Below are 22,276 nucleotides of genomic sequence, written 5' to 3' on the forward strand. Positions count from 1 at the left end.
CCATGATGAAATGGACTGGCATTACTCAACCAGAGACCTTCACGTCCATGGGTATTTTTCTAGCAATGTGGTGGTCTTGTGTTTTTGTTAAATTTGAAAAAGTAAGGTGTTTTTACTACAATCAATTAAAGCCACCATATCTTCCTACTTGAACTTTTCTTTTATCATATTTCCCTTCTTACCGTGGTATTGAAGTGGCTGTGGGCATTCTTGGGATTCGGCTAAGGGAAATTTGAAATATATAATTGTAATTGCAGTAGAGAAAGACATTTTGAGATGTTTCAGTAAAACAAGTGAGAAGTAAAAGTCCTTTAATTTGGAGAGATATGAAGATGACTTTTATTGTTACCATTAACTCACTATAGATACCATTAACTGTATCCCCCCCCCCCTTTTTTTTTTTTCTTTTTGGTACTAGGGATGGAACCCAGTGGGGGGTTCTACCACTGAACTATTCCTCAGACTTTTTTATTTTTTGAGACAGGATCTCACTAAGTTGCTGAGGCTGGCATTGAACTTAAGATTCTCCTACCTCAGTTTCTCAGTAGCTGGGATTATAGGTGTATACTATCACACCCAGCTTTTTTTTTTTTTTTTTTTTTTTTACTTCTTTTTTTGAAACTGGATGTTGGTATGTTTTCCAAGCTCATCTTGAATTCCTCAAGTAATCCTCCTCCCTCAGCCTCCTGAGAAACTGGGACTACAGGCACTTGCCCCTATACATGGCTTAAATGTATTATTTAAAGAAATGAAAGACAATTAAGATTAAAATAAAGTTATGGAAAAAAATAATAAAATACAAAGCAGAGCGATAAAGATCAGCAATTAAATCAACAGGCATTCTACTCCAAGAAGCCAAAAAATAAATTTTGTAACAAAAAATAAATTTTGGATTTTTTTATTTGTCTTTTTTAGTTATACATGACAGAGTATATTTTGACATATCATACATACATGGAATATAAGTTCCCATTCTTGTGGTTGTACATGATGTGGAGTTACACTGGTTGTGTATTCATATATGAACATAGGAAAGGAATGTCTGATTCATTCTGTCTTTCTATTCCCCTTCCTCTCCCTTCCCTTCATTTGCCTTTGTCTAAGCAGATATTGTCTGCTGGTGCTCAAAATCATCCCTCTTCTTATTCTTCTTTTCTTAGCCCCTTTATTGTGTGTTAGCATCCACATATCACAGAGAACATTTGGCCTTCAGTTTTTTGGTGATTGGCTTATTTCACTTAGCATGATAGTCTCCAGTTCAATCCATTTACCGGCAAATGCCATAATTTCATTCTTCTTTATAGCTAATATTCCATTGTATATATACCACATTTTCTTTATCCACTCATCTGTTGAAGGACACTTAGATTGGTTCCATAGTTTAGCTATTGTGAATTGAGCTGCTATAAACGTTGATTTGGCTGCATCACTATAGTATGCTGATTTTAAGTCCTTTGGGTATATACTGAGGGGGTGGAATAACTGGGTCAAATGGTGGTTCCAGTCCAAGTTTTCTGAGGAATCTCCATACTGCTTTCCAGAGCGGCTGCACCAATTTGCAATCCCACCAGCAATGTATGAGTGTGCCTTTCCCCCCACATCCTTGCCAACATTTATTGTTACTTATATTCTTGATCATTGCCATTCTGATTGGAGTGCGATGAAATCTCAGTGTAGTTTTAATTTCTACAGATATTGAACTTTTTTTCATATTTTTTTTGACTATCCTAAATTGCTTATTAGGTATGAATTTTACAAGCATCGTACTTATGTTAGTGGTAACGGTGGAGCTGCTGAGTATCGCGCCTTCTCCAAGCAGCACAGAGAGAACCCCCAATAGTGTGGTGGAACTTGTGGCCCTTTCCAAGGCCACGACTCTTAGGGCTTGCAGATGTTAGGACGCGCATCTCCCTGTGCTTGTGGACTGCTTTGGTGATCCACTGGGTGTCAGGATTCTTCTGGTAGCTTTATGGAATGGATCAATGAGGATAACCTCTAAGAATTTGTAAGTGGAATCTTTGCCAACCCAGTAAGAATTCAGGATTCTCAGAGCCCCACAGTGCGTCCAGCTCGCTCCTCAGCAAACTTTAGCTGGTTAACACCATGATGGACAGGCTTGCCGGACGTCTCACCCTTAGGAACTGGGCGACTGCGGCCACCGCAGCGCCCACGAATCCTGTCTATGACATAACCTTGCCTCGCCTTTATCCCAGTCTGAGCGCTTTATCCAGCGGGGTGGGACCGGGAGCCCTGTGGAGCGCAGAGCGCTGGTGGTGCTGTCCCCAGCGGACTCTCAGAAGAAAGCGCATCACATCCGACCGCTTCTTCCACAGCTCCTGGAGGTACTTGTATGCACCCATCTTGGCTCACCTGATGGTTGCTGCCAGACGGAAAGGCTTTTTCATATATTTGTTGATCATTCGTATTTCTTCTTCTGTGAAGTGTTTGTTCAGTTCCTTTGCCCATTTATTGATTGGGTTATTTGGGTTTTTTGGTGTTAAGTATTTTGAGTTCTTTATGTATCCTGGAGATTCATGCTCTATCTGAGGTGCAGGTGGCAAAGATTTTTCTCCCATTCTGTAGGTTCTCTCTTCACGTCATTTAAATGTTGGATTATAACAAAAACAGCAGTTCATTAAGAATCCAACTTAAATTTCAAATAAAAGTAATGAATAGACTTTTAGATTATTTGATCATCTAATTAACGAAGAGAAAGAAACCTATAAACACATTGAGAACATAGTTAAAATTTTTCCTGGTTTGACACAAATTGTCAGTATTGACCAAAGTAACCTAGAACTCACAAGATGCAGCTACTGTAATGAGGACGTTAACAATATATTGGTTAATAAGTTTGTTAATTTAAAGATTGAGATTAATATTTCAAACATTCAGTGTAAATGAAAAAACTTGATAAAATGTTCTCAAATACAATTTCGAACATTTACATGACATTACCAATAATGAACAGTGAAACTCAAAACATACCTCAGGCAGTAAATTAATAAAAATATCTTGTAATATATTGTGATTACTTTTCTCATTCTAAATAAAACTTCACATTTCCACCTCATTTTGTACTTACTATTTGTATATGTTTTTTACTTGATGGACTCAGCTGTTCCCAGCTGGATAGACTTCAGGTCCCATGGAAGTTGAATACATTCCTGCTTCCACGCCCCCCCATGCCTGACACTATCGTATTTGCCTACAACTCAATTGTAACCTAGAGAAAGAGTAAGAAATTTTTGAATGAACTGAGATTGAACTTCCGCCACTTGCCAGATATGGTCTACTGGTGCTCAAAATCATCCCTCTTCTTGTAAACTCTTTCCATTATTGCAGGAACCTAGCTTCTTTGCTCATTCTCCTTTTGCCCTTGTTTAGATGTAATCAATGACAAGCATTCTGGTGAGATTTGGAAGATGAAAGAAAAGCAGAATTATTGATCCTTCAACATCAAAGACATATGAACCTCAACAAACAGCAAAATAAAATTTGGCAATGGTTTCTAGAGATTTTCCTTAACTCCTCCACCCTTGCCATGCAGTCAACTGAGGTAGCTTTCAAGACTTCTGGGGCTGGGGATATAGCTCAGTTGGTAGAGCACTTGCCTTGCACGCACAAGGCCCTGGGTTCAATCCCCAGCACCACAAAAAAAAAAAGACTTGTGCAATTTCCTATTTCCCCCCGAAGATGGGTGATTTCCCCTGACCTTTGCTCTTTCTAGTAACGCCCAGTGTTTTCTTACTACATCCTGATTGCTACTCCTAATGAAATGGAAACATAATAAAAAATAAGTGTTGAGGAATATTAATCTACATTCCCTGAGCACCTGAATTTGTGGTTAAGATGCTCACACACCTATTCAGTAAGAAGAAGAACATCAATAAGATATGAAGGACTAGGATTGTGGCTCAGTGTGGAGCCCTTGCCTAGCATGTGTAAGGCACTGGATTTGATCCTCAGCTCCACATATAATTAAATGAATAAAATAAAGGTCTATCAACATCTAAAAAATATTTTTAAAAATAAATAATATGTGAGCACAGCTTTTAAAGCATGGATCTTAACTAATAGCAATGTCTCTTCCTTTCACTGCCATCCTGATTCACTGAGTAGGTCGAACATAATCCTGAAATCCACATAGCCCTCAAGAGAATGAGACAGGAAATTTCTAGTTTCCATACCCTACGTGTAACTCTACTTCAGAATGAACAAAATCATGTTTCATACTTACCCTCACATCCTTCCCATGTTTTCCTAACCCTTGACCTCTGCCCTTTGCTAAATCTGGTACATTATTTCCATACTCTTCTCTTTGGGCCCAACTCTCTCAATACTATTATGAATCTGACATCACACACTGCTAAACAACTCTCTAATTCACCCCAGCTTTCAGGTGCTGGAGGTTAAAAGATAAAAAAGAACTAGTCCTCACTCCAAAGATGACTGGAAGGCACTACATGTAATTTTAATCTTTTTTAAAAAACATTTTTTAGTTGTAGCTTGACATAATATTTTTATTTATTTATTTATTTATTTATTTATTTATTTTTATGTGATGCTGAGGATTGAACCCAGGGCCTCACACATGCTAGGCAAGTGCTCTACCACTGAGCCACAACCCAGCCCATAATTTTAATCTTGATGTTGCTAAAATGTTAATTATAAAATGTACACACTTGCAGGCTGGGGAGATAGCTCAGTCGGTAGAGTGCTTGCCTTGCAAGCACAAGGCCCTGGGTTCGATCCCCAGCACCGAAAAAAAAAAAAATGTACGCACTTTAAGGAACTCTTTCAAAACACAGATATGGTGAGACTTTTAGTCATAGATGTACGACTTAACTGGTGCTTCCATATTAGGTTAATTTAAAGCACGCCCACTTGGCTGTTAGTGGACTGTTCTTAATGGAAAGGAGTTGCATCAAATGATTTATTCTATGTATGGCAAAATTCAGGCTGCCATTGCTTTTGCTAAAGGAAATCTAGGTGAAAGAATACCTTTTTCAGATAAAACAGAAAAAAGTGCAGAATGGGTGCAGTGGTGAACACCTGTAATCCCAGCTACTTGGGAGATTGAAGTAGGAGGGTCCCAAGTTCGAGGCCAGCCTGGACAATGTACCAAGACCTTGTTTCAAAAGAAAAACAAACAAATAAAAATGGCTGGGGAGGTAGCTCAGTGGTAAAATGCCCCTGGGTTCCATCCCCAGTACTAAAAGAAAAAGAACAATTGTGAAGACCACACATGGTAGAGTTATAAGTACTTCTGTTAGCCTCAGGCAAGCGAACTTTATGTGCTACTCTTTTTGAATATTTATTCATTCCAGGAATGGTTTAAATTAGTACTTTCAAAGGCTCAAAGGCATTATGTTTTCAGCAAAACTAATAGTCACTTCCTGATACCACTGACTTATGTATATTTTTCTTCTTGTCGTTTGAGAGAAGGAAGTCATAAAGTTAAGCATCTGGTTTCAGTATTAAGCTTCAAAGATAAAGATTCTACCTGTATTGCAGAAAACTGGTACATTGAAAGTCTTTGCTCTTTTCCTTTATCACCCAACTCTGTCTACTTGGGTAAGAAGGGGCAAACTTCTCTAAGGGATGCTCCTTACTCAGTGCGCTCATTGAGATCTTGAATCAAAAAAGTCAGATCGGGTTGGTTTAGGTGTCTTTCTTTAAGGAAGGGATTCTTACTGCCATGACAGCAGTAAGATATCAAAAAGATTAGCTGAGAGTCACTGGGTCCATGCAATGTAATAAAGTATTACATATATAACTACCCAGTTTGGCATAAATATGTGTTAGGATACTTGGTGCAGGGTGCAGGAACCGACTTGAAGTAGCTTAGAACTAACAAGGAAATTTATTAATTATCATTTGGGTTTTCTCAGGGAGGGAGGCCACAAAGCTTCAGTAAGTGGCAGTGAATTAAAGGAAACTGTCAAGTTTCATTTTGTAGGTTTATTTATTATTTATTTATTTATTTATGTGTGTGTGTGTGTGTGTGCGTGCGTGCAATAGTGGGTAGGGATTGAACCCAGGGACACTCTACCAATAAACTACATCTTGAGCCCTTTTAAGTTTTTACTTTAAGATAGGGTCTCACTAAATTGCCCAGGCTGGCCTCAGATTTGTGAGCCTCCTGCCTCAGCCTCCTAAGTCACTGGGATTATAGGTGAGTGCCTCTGCATGCTGTTGAAACTGTCAAGATTTTGGTTCTCTTATATTCTTCTCTCTGTACAAGCTGACTTTTCTTTCCATAGACCAAATTTTATGCCGATAGAGTTTTTGTTATGTTGCTATTTTAGCTGTTGCTGTTTTGTTTGTTTTAAGTTTGAGGAACCATAAAGTTCTCTGGACAAATGCAACTGTCGAGTCTACTACATGTTCACAAATGCACCCAAGTGAATGAATGTAATTTTTTTTTTTTTTTTTTTTTTGGTGCTAGAAATTGAACCCAGGGGTGTTTAACCACTAAACCACATCCCCAGCCCTTGCTAAATTAATTGCTAAGGCTGGCCTCAACTTGCAATCCTCCTGCCTCAGCCTCCTGAGCTGCTGGGGTCACACATATGTGCTACTGTGCCTAGCAATATCACTCTTAAAGCTGAAAAACAACTATGTAAGGAGCTTTTCATAGAAAGTACATAGGAAGGTGGACATATTAGTAAAAACAGATTTAATAGAAATACATTTTTTAGATCTTTTCTCATCCTTCTCTCTCTCTCTCCTACTTACTTTCTCTCTCCTTCTTGCTTTCACATTCTTTCTTGCACACGCCCTTTCTCTTCCCTTTCTTTTCCTCTCATTTTCTCTCTTACCCTACAAGGAGACACTCTGTTTGCTTAATAAACTCCCTTATGTGAAAAAAAAATACATTTTTTAGATTTTTTAGAAATAACCTATGAGAAAATCCTACTTTTCTAGGAAATTTTAATTATAATTAAAATTATAATTAAAATTATAATTTCTAATTTAAAATTGTATTAGTAACCAAAGGAATGAAAAATTATGCAGAAAAATTTTAAATTATTTCTTCCAGCCCATAAGGCAGTAAACCTAGTAAACCACTAAGCTGGCTTACCTCTATGAAAATAAGGCAATCTTCATTTTTGGTGAAGGGAAAATTGAAGTCTGCCCTGTAAACACTCATTTTAAGAGAACATGAGATAGTAAGATTCTTTTGGTGAAATTCTTGAGGGAAGATCAAGTTTATGAACTCTAACTAGGGAAAGATAATATAGACCTCTATTATTGCATTGAACACACCCACACTCCCACACATACCCACCAGTGAAACAATGTTGGTGCCAGGTAACTAATTCAACTCAAAGATGTGTTTATGGTAACAACAAACTATGGAGAGTACAAGGGAATTATAGAGAATAGAATAAATCATTTTAAATTTGCCTATTAATTCTGAATTTATTATAAGGATTGAAAAATGTCATAATAGCATTTAAAAGAAGTCTTCCTCTTGAGATATAATGTGAACAATTTTGCTTTTAAACTTCATTTTTGCAGCACTGAGAATCAAACCCAGAACCTAGTGCGTGCTGGGCAAGTGCTCTACCACTGAGTCACAGCTCCAGCACGGATTTTGCTTTCTAATTATTAATTAGTGATTTTGATTTGGGCACTTTCCAAACATTCTGGAAAATGTTTAAATAGCAGTAAATATATTTGCATAAAATTGACTAAAAAAAGCAATTAGAACTTGATTAATATGTAAATTTAGTCCAGTACAAATATGTCCATGTAGAGTTTATCCAGTAAATCTCTCTTACTATAATAGTAACCCAGGTGGATTTATTTATGTTAAAATTGAGCTAATTGGTTCATAAAATTTTTTTATATGAGAAAGTGCATTTTCGATATAATTCTCATGCCAAAACAAAAAAATAAGACCTTTTTAAAATGTGTTACCAACTTAATCACGTGACAGCAAACACAAAACAAAGCTAGTTTTTCTAACAGTTATCCCATGAACATTTTTTAATGTAGAATTTTTTCCCCATCTGGAATAACAAAGTTGATGATACCCATCCAAATGATCCAGAGATGAATAGCACACTTATTAGAACTGTATGAATAGATGGTTCCATTTGCAATGAACATAAAATATCAAGAATTTAACACCCTAAGCCAGGAATGACTTCCACCATTGACTTAGGTAGAAAGCCTTTTTGAGATTTCCTACAAAAATTTGGCAGTTCAATTCTAGAGACTGGTTAGATCCCTTAACCATAAATCATATGGATTAACAGTGATTTTCAAATATCATCAGAAAAATCTAGTAAAAATTAGTCCTTTGGCAATTTATTTGTTTCTTGTGCAATATCTGAAGCACACAAAAGAATATGGGTGATGTGTTAATTTGAAACAGAATAACAAAATGAATACCTGTTACCTGCCACTCCCAGAACTGGAAAGTTAACTCTCTCTGCAGCATGTTTCTCCCTGTTCTTCGATTCCTCCTCCCGAGTCTTGCATTCTGTGTGTTTCACTCTCATTTAATCATGTATTCATGTATTTCTAAGCAATGAATTTAGTTTCTTTTGTAGGTTGTATAAAAATTATATCCTGTATATACTTTTCTACCCCTCCTTTTTTCTCTCCGTATTGTGTTTCTTAGACTTCATCTGTGTCATTGCATATGGCTGAAGCAGTTTTAGAACCTGCTTTTCCCTTTTGTTTCTGTGCTACATCCTTGTTGCTGTGTTATCTGCAGGAACTTGCTTTCCCTCTCGGCCAGAATTTCTTTATCATAAAGTAGAAATAAGAATAGTAGCTACTAGTAGGATCGTTGTGACCACTGATAAGCTATTGTTGTGTCTCCTTTTTTAAAAAAACAAAACAAAACAAAACTGAATTCTAGTGACCTGGGAAGCTGAGGCAGGAGGATCACAAGTTCAAGGCCAGCCTCAATAACTTATCAAGCCCGAGTTTCAAAATGTTAAATGAAGGGCTGGGGATGTGGCTCAGTGGTTAAGCACCTTGGGTTCAGTTCTTAGTACCACAAAACAAAACACACACACACACACACACATACACACACACACACGCACGCACACCCCCAGATAGTTTATTGCATACTCTTTGAAGTTACCCCAACTTTTTTCCTCTGGAAATTTAAGATCTTTATCTTAGGTGTTTGTACAATTTCACCAAAATATGTCCAGGTGTAGATTTCTCCTTACCCTGCTTGATCTGTGCTATACTTTATCTGTAGGTTCATCTTTAACCAGTTCAGGAAAATTCTTGGTCATTATATATTTCAGTATTGCCTATTTTCCACTTTCTCCGTTCTTTCCTTCTGGAACTCTAATTAGACACATGTTAAATCTTGTTCTGCCTTCCATGTCTTTTAACCTCTCTTCCATATTTTTCATCTTCTGTACTCTCTTTACTTTATTCTGGGGAATTTCCTCAGATCACCAATCCTGTCTTTAGTTGTTTGCATTCTGTTTTTTTTTTTAACAGTCACTGAAATGTTACTTTCAAAATCTATATCTATATCTATATCTACCTATATCTAATCTATATCAATTAAACCTAAAATATCTATTTGGGTTTTCTACTAATCTTTCTGGTCATTTTAAAAGTTCCTTATTTCTTATTCTATTTTATTCCATAGCTGATTTTTTAAATGGTTCATAAAAGATAAGTTAATATTGGGCTGGGACTGGGGCTCAGTGGTAGAGTACTTGCCTAGCATGTGTGAGTCACATGTTTGAACCTCAGCACCACATAAAAATAGAAATAAATAAATTAAATAAAGGTCCATTGATAACTAAAAAATGCTTTTAAAAAGACTAGTTAATAATCTGTATATGACAATTTGAATTCTGATTCTTCAGTCTTTCTAAATATAAATGTTTTGTTTGTTGTTTCTATTGATTCTAGTTCATGTGTTTATGTGTTGCTGAACTTTTTTTTTTTGTAGTAGTGCAAGCTCATATCTTATTGAACTTCATTTGTGGAAATCCCTAGGATGCACAGTGAGCATTGCTTTCCTCCAGAGTGCTTGCATTTGATTCTTTGGGGAGCTCCGGGGCACAAGTGATCAGGGATCTCTGAAGCTCCCCTAGCAGAATGAGGCTTAATGGCTCTCAGGTGTAATTCCACACTTTGCAGCACACTTCCAAGCTTAGCCTCCTTTTTCAGGACTGGTACCAACATTTTCCCATTACAACTCTGATTTTTATGTTTGGGTATTATTCCCTTTAGCTTTTCTCCTCCCCCTCCCCCTCCCCCTCCCTCTCCTCTTCTCCCCCCTCCCCCTTCTCCTCCTCCTCCTCCTCCCCCCCTTCATTGATTCTAGAAAACTTTTTTTTTTTTTTTTTTTTTTGGTACAGGGGATTGAACCCAGGGGTACTTACCCACTGAGCCACATCCCTAGCCCTTTTAAAATATTTTATTTACAGAGAGGATCTCGCTGAGTTGCTAAATTCCTCGCTAAGTTGCTGAGGCTGGCTTTGAACTCCTGATCTTCCTGCCTCAACCTCCTGAGCAGCTGGGATTACAGGCGTGTATCATGGTGCCCAGCAGAAAAACTTTTAAATGCATGTTATTTGTAATTCAAATCAGCATTTAATTGTATTACAGCTAGTGGTCCTTTTAGCTTTCCAGGCTGCCAACAATAGATGTCCACAGAATATTTCTAGTTGAGTAGGAATTCTTAGGTGAAAGTTATGAAGAATTTTTCCTTTACTATGATATTTTTTAATATTTTTAAATTTGTTCTTTTTAGTTATACATGACACTAGCATGTATTTTGACATGTTATACATACATGGAGTATAACTTCCCATTCTTGTGGTTGTACATGATGTAGAGTTACACTGGTCATGTATTCATATATGAACATAGGAAAGTTGTGTCTGATTCATTCCACTGTTTTTACTATTCCCAGCCCCTCCCTTCCCTTCATTCCTCTTTACCATGATTTTAAGTTTTCTCTTTACCAAAGTCCCTGTCACAGAACTTAAGTTCTGTGCAAAAGAAACACTCAACTGGAAGTTGGAAGCACGGGTGATTGTCCATGTGGCCTTAGAAAAATCACTTATCCCTGTAAACTGACATCTCTTTTCTATTTGTTGTACTATAAAACGAGAATAATTACCACCATGCTACATACACATTGTTTTTAGACTAAAAAGAATCTCTCTGCTAGAAACACCTTGAAAAATAGTAAGGTAAGAGAAGAAATTTAATGATAATTATAATAACTAGCATTCATTGATCATTTATATGTTTGGCAATTTTCTTTTTCTTTGCTTTCTTTTTCCTTTTTGGCAGGGCTAAGGATTGAAACCCTGGCCTCACGCAGGCTAGGCAAGTGCTCTACCACTGAGCCACAGACTCAGCCCTATTTGTCAGTTTTCTAAGCTCTTTATAAACATTGTCTCATTGACTTTCCCAACAACCCTATAAGATAGGGACTAGTGCTCTGATTTAACAGTTGAGGAAACTGAGGCACAGGGAGGCCAAAAGTGTAAGCTGACAGTACTATTATTTAGAAGCTTCTTATTTTCCTTATGAAATAATATGCAGTTTAATTATTATTGATGAGGGACAGAGAATTCATCCGGGTGAGTCAAGTACTACTATATCTCAACTACCTGGATGATTTTCTTTCAAGTAATGAGAATTATTATGCGGCTTTAGAAAAGTCACTTGTCCCTGGTGATATGCAAAGATGCATGCATGTCCCTCAAGGTGCCTGCCATGCCAAAACCTCCCCGCCACCACCAAGAAGTGATGTGCTTTTGATAAAAGCATCTTTAGCTGTGACAACTCCACTGCAATTTGTACAGCTGTGTAATTGAAACTACGAAAAGACAAGTTAATATATTATTCTAGTCACAGAACAGCAGTTTGATTCCTATGACTTCTTGGCACATCTGTTTGAGATATAAATCCTAAGCAGACTGAGCAGTCACTTTCTAAATCTTCAAAATGCTTTACTAAGCAAAGTCTTTAGTGTGGTTAAGGGGAGAAAAAAATTAATAGACTCCCAAGTGAGTGGAGTAGTCTAGCTCACTGTAGATTGTTTAAGGCAGGTGCAGGTAGGACTGGGGACACGGAGAAGGTGCACCGTGAGGTAGAGGGTGGCACACATGCCAACAAGCACCAGAAGGCGAACTCCCTCGCCAACCTGAGACAATTAGAGAGGGTCTTGGGAAATGGGTTGCCCATGTTTACAACACATTTAATTTTTCTTATTGGCAAGAGTTCAAACTACATTTAAGTGGGCTTGATTAGAGAAGCCAATTTATTACTGACCATGCCACATCCCTTTCTAGTAAAGTCCTTAGCCACTAAGTGAGCAGTGGGCCACATGACCATGACCACAGCTAATTGGACACCTGGTCCAAGGGGGTGGCCATGAACCATATCCAGCCACCTTTGCCTCATGGACTTTGGTTTTAAAAGATAAGCAGAAATCAAGTCTTCTCTTTTGGGAACCTGCAATAAGAGACACAAAAGGAAGCTTCTCTTTAGGCATGTGCTGAAACTGGAAGGTGGGAGGAGTACAGAAGCGGGAGTGGCCATTTTTGTAGCTGGGTGCAAGTGAGTAGGTTAAGAAGGTGGGACCAGAGGGAGGGTGATGCTGACTCACCTAGAGGTCAAAAGCTCTGACAGAGGTGGGCAGTGGCTCTTGCCTAGTGCTACCGCTGCAGTTCCAACTCTGCTGCAGGCTCTGTGGTGCAGTTGAGCCAGGTTTTAGTAGACATACTTCATTTCTATGAACCTTCCTTTTGATTTTTTGAGTAATGAATAATTTGTCTCAAGTAACTTGACTGAATCTGTTTCTTGCAACCAAGATAACACAGTTTGAATCAGAGGGTTCATTAATATTTTGTTTCATTTTGCTCCGGATGTTAATACCTATACTCTCTTACTCCCTTAAAAAATAATCTTCTCTCTCTCTCTCTCTCCCTCTCTCTCTTTCTTTTTTTGGTACTGGGGATTAAACTCAGGAATGCTTTACCACTGAGCTATATCCTCAACGCTTTTTTAAAATTTTTATTTTGAGACAAATTCTCACTAAGTTGCTGAGGGCCTTGGTAAGTTGCTGAGGCTGGCCTCAAACTTGTGATCTTCCTGTTTCAGCCTCCCAAGTCTTTGGGATTACAGGTGTGCACCACCATGCCTGACTCAGCTTGTTTTCTGTTTCAGTAGGGTCCCTGCATTATAAATGACAAAAAGCCACATCAAATAATCAAATGGGGGAGTTTACTGGAAAGAGTAGGATATCTGATAATACAACTGAGTCTGGAGAAGGACAGGATACTATGGGACCTCAGAAACAACTGGAACCAAGGACTCAAACCTGTTGGGACTTTAGCTCTGTCTCTTGTCTCTGCTTCTACTTTTTTTCCTTTCTTCATACTACAGTACTAACGTCCTCTGTATGACAGAGAATATGACCTCTGAGGACATCCCAATTTTCTACAGAGATTGTATGGTTTAGTGATTCAGAAGCACGCATGAGTCCTTAATCCTAACTTAACAACAAACTAACAGGAGAGCCTTAAGCTTAACCTTGACTTCTATGTGACGTCCTCTTCTGTAAAACGGAGATTAAAAATAGGTGCCTACCTCCCAGGGCTATTGTGAAGATTGTATGTGCTAGTGTATGTAAAGCATTTAGTTCAGCATCTGGTTCTTAATTAAGTTAGTAATCATTATTACTTCCCTGCCAAATGCAAATCCAGAAAAGCCTTCCCCTTTAAGAATGTAAATCTTAGCCTATCTTGATACAAATACATTTTATAAGAGAAAGGAAGGCAGGTCTTTGGTGAATTTCTCCATCAGCAAATTGCAGATGGTGAATTTTAAGAGATCCGACAGAAGTAAGACTTGCCAGGAACTGATGGCAGATCTCTGATGGAGGCTCCTTTAAACTGTCACAGGAGGGCGCTAATAGGCCTGGGGACACTGCAGCAGGACCTAGTGCTAAAATTCACTACCAGTCCAGGCACACTCACCCACAGCCACCGGAGGGTGCCAGATCATCAGGAAGGCCCAGGCACCTTCTCAACTGGCCCAGGAGACTGTTCTTGAACTAAGAGGAAAAAGAAAAGAAAGGGTCAATCTAGGAGTGCATTGCTAACTGACTTATTGGGGGTGCCCTGCCAACTGGGGGATCTAGAGACCTGGAACAAACCATGGGACAATCCTGGAGAACCAGGTCAAGACTACAAGCAAACTTAGAACCTCGGGAAATCCTTGCATGGTCTCTGGGTTGAGATCTCAAACTACCATGTGTCAGGAAGAGTGGGCCATAAAGACATCAAGAGTGTTGAGTTGGAGTATAGCTCAGTGGTAGAGTGTTTGCCCAGCATGCTCGGGCCCTGGGCTTGATCCTCCACAGCTCATGGGCGTGCACACACACACACACACACACACACACACACAGACACAAGACAAGAGCAAGAGTATTATGGAAGATTAAGAACTGGATTTGAAGAACCTATGCAGAAGTCAGATAAGGCCAAGAGAGCAAGATAAAAGATAGAATCTAGAGATAAGGCCCAGGGCAAAAGTAGTAGAGACCAGAAATCAGTGACAGAGCATCTGTCTTACAGGTTGCTCTCTGAGACTACTCTGCCAAAATTCAGATTAAAAGGTAAAATTATCAATTCAGTCTGAAACTTTTGAAAAATGCACTCATGTACCCACAATAACAGACATTAAAACACAGTTATTTAATACTTGATCATCTGATATGCATAAAAGTATTTATTATCTAAACTAAAGTTCTTTGTGTACCACCAGAAACCCCATGACAGTATAAAGTTGTAGAAAAAAGAGAAAGCACTATTAGCCAGAAGTCTAGAGACAATTTGAGTTACAAGGATATGGAAACTACAGATAAGTATAAAGAATAAAACAAAACATTATTTGTATTCCCATCCATCTTGATTGGTCTTTTCCTCTTATTTTTAAAATATAGTTTATGACTGTATTCATTCTGGTATTCTGTCTTTCACACCCACTATCATCTCACAAGTAGCTCTGTAACAAAATTATTTTTAACAACTACATATGGGAGCCCATGAATTTCATGTGGCTATATCACAAATTACTTTTAACACGCTCACTATTGCTGAATGCTTAGGTTGTTTTCAGATATAAATTATACTACGGTAAATACTTTTTTGCATCAAACTGTATTCACATTTCAGTTTATTTCCTTAGAAGCTATTCTTGAAAGTAAAATTATCAGCTCAAAGACCTTGAACATTTTAAGACTCTTGATACATATGGTCAAATTATTTTGCAGAAAATTTGGTCAAATCAACACTCCTCTCTGCAATCTTGCCAACACGGGATATTATCTATTTAAGTCAATGGTAATATCTCTGATAAATAATACCAGTAAAATTAAACTTTTCATATTCTTTAGTCATTTGTGTATCATCCATTGTGAATTGTCTAAGGTCTTTTACTTATTTTTCTAAACTTGGATCCCAAAGTTTTTTCTTATGAATTTATTTAAATGCAACATAAAAAAATTTAAAATAGGTTAACTTTTCTCATACTGATTATTAGCATCTATTTTCATTATGATATCTTGCTATAGGGAAGATACTTCTTTAAGTAATTAAATTAAATTTTTTGATATTTCATATACTGATTTAATGATTACAAGGTTTCTCCTTACCTAAAAGATAAGATAAAATATATCACATTTTATTCTAGTGTTTTAAGATTTTACCTTCTTATATCTATGCATTAATTTAGCAGGATTCGTTTTATTTTGTATGATTTTTTGTTTGTTTTAGTACCGGGGATTGAACTCAGGGATGCTTAACCACTGAGCCATCCCCAGCCCTTTTAAATTTTTTTATTTTGAGACAGGGCTTGCTAAATTGTTGAGGCTGGCCTCAGCCTCCTGAGTTACTGGGATTACAGGCGTGCGCCACCATGCCCAACTTTATTTTGTTGTTTTTTTATGACACACTTTGTTGATTGTATTTCATACACATTTTGACACAATTATTCTATCACAGTCTATCATGGGATTTCTCTACCTCTTAAATATGTGCTTTTAAAAAAATTTCTGCTCATTTTTATTTATTTTTTTAGATGTTGATAGACCATTATTTTATTCATTTATTTATATATGGTGCTGAGAATCAAACGCAGTGCCTCACACATGCTAGGCAAGTGCTCTACCACTGAGTCAAAATCCCAGTCACAAATATGTGCTTTTTGATCTTACAGGCATTAAGGTTCACTCAGTGTTATAAATTTCTATGGGCTTTGACAAATTCCTAGGGTTATGTATTGACCATTACAGTATCATATGGAATTAATTCAACACTCCATAAATCATATAGGCTTAACCTAGTCAACACACCCCCTCAAACTATCACCAATCATTGGTGTTTTTTCTGGTTCTATACTTCTTCCTTTCCTGAATGTCCTCTAACTGGAATAAATCTAATGAATACTATGTAGTTTTATCAGCCTGGCATCTTTCATTTAGCATTTTATATATATATACACACACACACACACACACACACATACATTATATGTGTATGTATATAATATATACATATAATATGATTTTTCCATTTTTATGTTTTCTTTTTTTATCAATAAATTACAGTTATACACAATTGTGGAGTTCATTTTGACATATTTATAAATGCATGTAACATAGTTTGCTCCATTTCAATCCCCAGTACTGCCCCCTTTAAGACTCCCTGCCCCATCTCCTTCTTCTACTCTATTGCTCTTCCTTCTACTAACTTATTTTTTATTGGTACTTTATAGTTATGCATGGAAGTGGAATTCATTGTGATATATTCGTACATGCACATAGCATTTTATTCCACAGTCTCTCCCCTTTCCCATTTCTCCTCTCTCCTCCTCAATCTGCTTCTCAATCTACTCCACTGTTTTATTTTTTAAAAAATTTCTTTTCTCTTTAACTTCCACATATAAGAGAAAACATTTGACCCTTGATTTTGCAGGATTTCCTTTTGAGGTGTCATATGAGGTGAAAATTAGTACGCTCTTAAAAAAAGATTAAGTGACAGAGCTCCCTTCCGGTAAGGTGACTTCATGGTGGTCAGTCTCCCTGACTTATTCGTGGGTGACTGGTTCTATGCTAGATGCTTATTCTAGGCATCATGGACATCAGACATTGGATTACTTTTGTTTTTTATGACCATAAGAGGAATTCCAAGAATAGAGATTTTTTTTCCACTCCCTGGTTCTTTGAAATATGGAACCCACTTGTCCATGTAATTGCCTAACTTATAAGAGATAGTAAAACTGAAACAAAGAAAGGGGTTCATTCGAGTCTATCTTAACTGCTCCATGCTTTAGTGGTCCAAGTACCTTACCACAGGATGGTGGATACCTAGAGCTGATGCTTCCAGACCTCTAAAGTAGCCATTATAGGCCATAATTCCTATTCTTAAATCAGGTAGTTGGTATCAGTTCCTCCACCGTGGCTGATTACAGCCAGAGCTATGGATCTCTTATGCTGGGAAACAAGGCCACACTGCACTGTTAAAAGCATCGCTTTCAATGGTATAGGGCTGTTTGTATCCATGTGAACCAAAGGTTGAGAAAAAATTAAGTCTTCGACAGTTAGAATGCTTTATCTAACTCTATTTTGAGGGAAATTTTTCTTCCTTTTGGGAAGTTTGGTTTTGGTCCAATGAAAGGAAAGGCCTGTAAGAATCCCTGGAATAACTCAATGCCTTTAGTGAACCTGCCTGGTTTCAAAGTACAAGGCCATCATGTAGATAACCATGGCGATCTCTGATACAGTTCTTGGAGTTGGCCTGGAATGTTGCTAGATGGCCAGTGATCAACAAAACCTGGTTCCTGGGCTCATATCGGATCAGGGATGTATCTTGTGTAGGTAGAGCATGACTTCCCAAAGTCATCCAAGATGGCGTTCATCGAATGACCAAGACTATGTGGGCCAAAGGCAATGCCATGATTTAGACTTAGCAGTCTATAAGGTGATTTTTCTTTCATTTTCTTCCAGATCTGGGTGAAGTTGTAGGCTCCTTGAAATTTTTATTTTGTAAAGACCTGTACCTGAAGTCAGAGATCAGTTGGAGCAGACAGTGATCACAGACGGAGGACTCATGGAAGCAGTCGTTCTATGGAAGTAGAATTCTCTATTCCTTATTATAAAAGGCACTGGGACTGGAATGAAGCGGGTGGAGAGGCTGAAAAAAACTACTACAAAAAAGGAGGGGGTTATTTACACCTGCTGAAAGTCTCTGACTCTGACTCTGAAGGGAATGTACAGGAAGGATCATCACAGGTCACCAGATCTATTATGTGGTCCCACTTAGGTAACAGGAAAGATTCTTTGCTTCTGTATCTAAAAGTACTTGCCTCCAGTCTTGTGCTCAACCAGAACTCTGGGAACAAAGATCAGGAGAGACAGGGTTTGGTTAGGAGTGGAATAAAAGGAGGCCTGGATCCTATGATGGCAGAAACATGTCAGTGGGGAGAGGAAGAGAGTTTTCCAGACCTGGTAGGGTCACGGGCCTCCAGTGGGAGCCAGAAATCTAGTGTCAGCATTCACATTAAATGTCCCTAGTTTCTACCCATGCTGCAGTGGCCTCATGACAGGAGGAGGAGAAACAAGTGAGATTAGAGATAGCTGCTGAGTCCTTAAGTCCATCATCATTTCAGTCTGAAGCCTGGAGCCCACAAGCCTGAGCTTCACTGGATTATGAAGCATCTCCTATGCCTCAGGACCAGTCTATCCCGTGGGATAAGGCCCAAAAGAGACCATCTGGTGGGGAGGATGGCACCTCTTCAGACAAGGCATCAATAGATGAGATAGCCTGCCCTCAGATAAGCTCAGTCACCCAGTCCACTAATCCCGGAGCAGATAGAGAATGCCAACTGGTTGAGTTGAAACATACCTCACTTTATTTGGCCAACTGTTTGAGATAATTAAGCAGACACATTTGTCTCAGTTGTTATTTTTAAATTAACATTGAATCATAATTCAGTCCTTTTAATTGGTGACAACGGAATGGCACTGCAATTTGCCTGTTTTCCTAAAAATCTTCCCATTAATGTAAACAAATATATTTATTTCATATAAATTTATGCATTTGTTTCTTTAAATAAATGAGACAAAACCCTAGTTACCAGTGAATACACCATCACAGCTATTATGTCACTAGAGTAAATAGCACAGTGCAGGTCTAGGGATTGGTAACCTGTTTCCAGGGTAATGTTTATATTTGTTTTTGTTTTGAGACAGGGTCTCACTTTGTTGCCCAGGTTGGTCTCAAACTGGGCTCACATGATCCTCATGCATCAGCCTCCCAAGTAGCTGCGACTACAGGAATGTGTCACTATACCTGGCTAATGTTTTTAGTAACCTTCCTCTATTCACCCACTTTTGCCTTCTCAGACAAGAGGAGCTCATCACATTTTGGTGATGTGAATTTTCATTTTGTATTTGGATTGACATGCTATTAACTATGAGGTCTGTGAATTTATTCTTTGAAGCAATGGATTTGTCCTCTTCTATCAACCTTCTGCCATCAGGGTGTCAATTATTTCGAGTTCCTCAATCATCCACAATAGAAAGACTCTGGATACTTTGATTAAAAAATAAATATTTTAGGAGAATAATAGGAAGCTGATGGCACTAATAGGAAAACTGGAGGACAGGAAGCAGGACATCTCCAGAGGTTTAGGTGGCAGGAAGTCTTTGACAGTCTGAGGGATCATGGATGCCAACCAGATGTTCAGTGTCTATGTCATGCATTCAAGATTCAAGTCTAGGGCTGGGGAGATAGCTCAGTTGGTAGAGTGCTTGTATTACAAGCCCAAGGCCCTTGGTTCGATCCCCAGCACGGAAAAAAAAAAAAAAAAGATTCAAGTCTAACTCTCTCTCTCTCTCTCTCTCTCTCTTTCTCATTTTCTCTCTCTCTCTCATTTTCTCTCTGTTTCACCCTGTGGGCAGACACTCTGCCTGTTCCCTTAATAAAATCTCTTGAGTGAAAAAAAATAAAAATAAAAAATAAAAGATTCAAGTCCTAGCCAGGTGTGTGGTGCACACCTATAATCCCAGCCACTTGGGAGGCAGAGGCAGGAGTATCACAAATTCAAGGTCAGCCTCAGCAATTTAGTGAGATCCAGTCTCAAAATAAAAAATAAAAATGATTGGGGGTGTGCTCAGTAGTAGAGTGCCCCTGAGTTAAATCCCAGTACTACACACACACACAGAAAGAGAGAGAGAGAGAGAGAGAGAGATATTCAAGATCCACAGAGGGAGTGCATTTGCCAGATGTATAAGCCCTGGGTTCGGATCCCCAGCAATGGGAGGAGGAGAGAAAGAGAGAGAGAAAGAAGAAAGAGAGAAAAAGGAAGAAGAGAGGGAAAGAAAAGAAAGAAAGAAGAGGGAAGGAGAAAGAGAAAAAGAAAAAAGGAAAGATAAAGAAAGAAAGAAAGAAGAAGAAAAGAAAGAAAGGAAAGAAAGAAAAGAAAGAAAAGAAAGAAGAAAGAAAAAAAAAGAGCAAGAAAGAAAAGAAGGAAAGAAAAGAAAAGAAAGAAAGAAAAAGAAAGACAGAAAGAAAGAAAGGAAAAGGCAGGAAGAGGAAGGAGGAAGGAAAAAAGAAAGGAAAGGAAGGAAGGAAAAGGAAGGAAGGAAGGAAGGAGAAAGAAGAAAAGAAAAAAAGAAAAAAAAGGAAAGACAGAGAAGAAAGAAAGAAGAAAGAAAGATTGATTCAAGTCCCAGGAGATAGTCTGTTTGCCTAGGGGAAAACAAGGTGGTTTGATTCATGATCCCATCAAAACTGTAACAAATAGGGGAAAGATATTGTCCCAATCAGAGTGTTAACAAAATAAGCCCTATGTGGTACTAGGGCTTTAAGTCTCCACTATCCAAAGGCCACCAGGACCACTGTATAGCACTGTCCCCTTCCACGGAGACTGAAAATCTGGAGGTAGTGAGAACATTTCCTACAATAACAACTTTCATAGCCAACAGAAAGACATTTGGTCTATGAAAATATGATAGTTTTGTATTTAACAACCCCCATCCCACATGCAATGGGGATTTTTTAAGTTTTCAATTCTCCAAGGGAGAGTATTGGAGTATCAGTAGCACATTCAGGGATACTTCTTGCCAAAGCCACCTGTCCTAACATGGAGCACATTTTTTCATGTCACTATAACCAACATCAGGGTGACTTCTCTTCTTGATCGTAAGATCTCTATTCAAAGGTCGTTTCAGGCTTATCTCCCTTGCCAGTGTCTCAGGATTTATTTTTCTAGTTCTAAAGTCTTCCATGTTGTCTCTCCTAACAAACTAGAAACATACAAATTAAATCCCTAATATGATGATTTTTGTATAGCTTGTAATAGGGTGTGAAAAGCATGTGTGCATAAGAAGCTCCATATTGCGTAAACGCTGAACTTAGATCACACATCCAGGTACATAGTAGGGATTGGGGTCAGTTCAGTGAAGATGAATTGCTTGAAAGTCCTGCTTGAATCGTGCAGCAACAGAAAGCAACTAATCTGCCCTCCACCACATGTGGAGCCACTCTGATAAGAATCAGCACTGTGGGAATAGGTCAAGAGTCCAGAAGATTTGCAGGGCAGAGGTATGTGTATTACTGGCATTAAAACTCTAAATGCACTTCGCCACAGAAACACTGTTATAAAGTGATCGGGGTCTTTAGTCTTATTAGCACAATACTTCAGATACATTAGGGTTCTGTAAGCTTTTGTGGCCTGGTGTTGGGGAAGGGCCACCATTTATAATATTGTTTCTATAGGAAAATTTGTTCCCAATTTCAGACAACAGACCAACAAATAAACAAATAGGTTGGGAATTGTCTATTTTGAGTTTTTTCACCCATAAGCATAACAAATTCATAGGCTTTCACAGTCAGTCAAACTGACCTCACAGCTTTGTGGTCTAAAATGCTGGCTTTGAGTCTGGAAGCCCTGCACTACCCCTCTGTCCTCTCTCTGCTGAATTTTCTGATTTAACTCCCCCAGTGCCCCAGAGTCAGTCAGTGCTGTCTCTACCCCCAGGTCCACCTACAGGGATCCAGTAAAAGTCAAGTACCTCCAATTCTAAATGTTTTTATTGAAACATTTCAGAATTACAAAAAGATGTAAGGGTATAATACATAAGTACCATCTTTCGAAATAAAATATTGCCTATACAGTTGAAATCCCTAAAGTCTGTCACTTTCCTGAAATCAGAGATTATCATGGCCATGTAAATTTTCATCCTATA

At 38.2% G+C, this 22,276-nt stretch overlaps 1 pseudogene; it reads right to left on the minus strand.

Annotated features, from left to right (window-relative positions):
* Positions 1-1,772: 1,772 nt before the first annotated feature.
* LOC124979290 (60S ribosomal protein L15-like) lies at positions 1,773-2,360 on the minus strand (annotated as a pseudogene).
* Positions 2,361-22,276: the final 19,916 nt, after the last annotated feature.

Source organism: Sciurus carolinensis, chromosome 3 (assembly GCF_902686445.1).
Source record: "Sciurus carolinensis chromosome 3, mSciCar1.2, whole genome shotgun sequence".
NCBI lineage: Eukaryota > Metazoa > Chordata > Mammalia > Rodentia > Sciuridae > Sciurus > Sciurus carolinensis.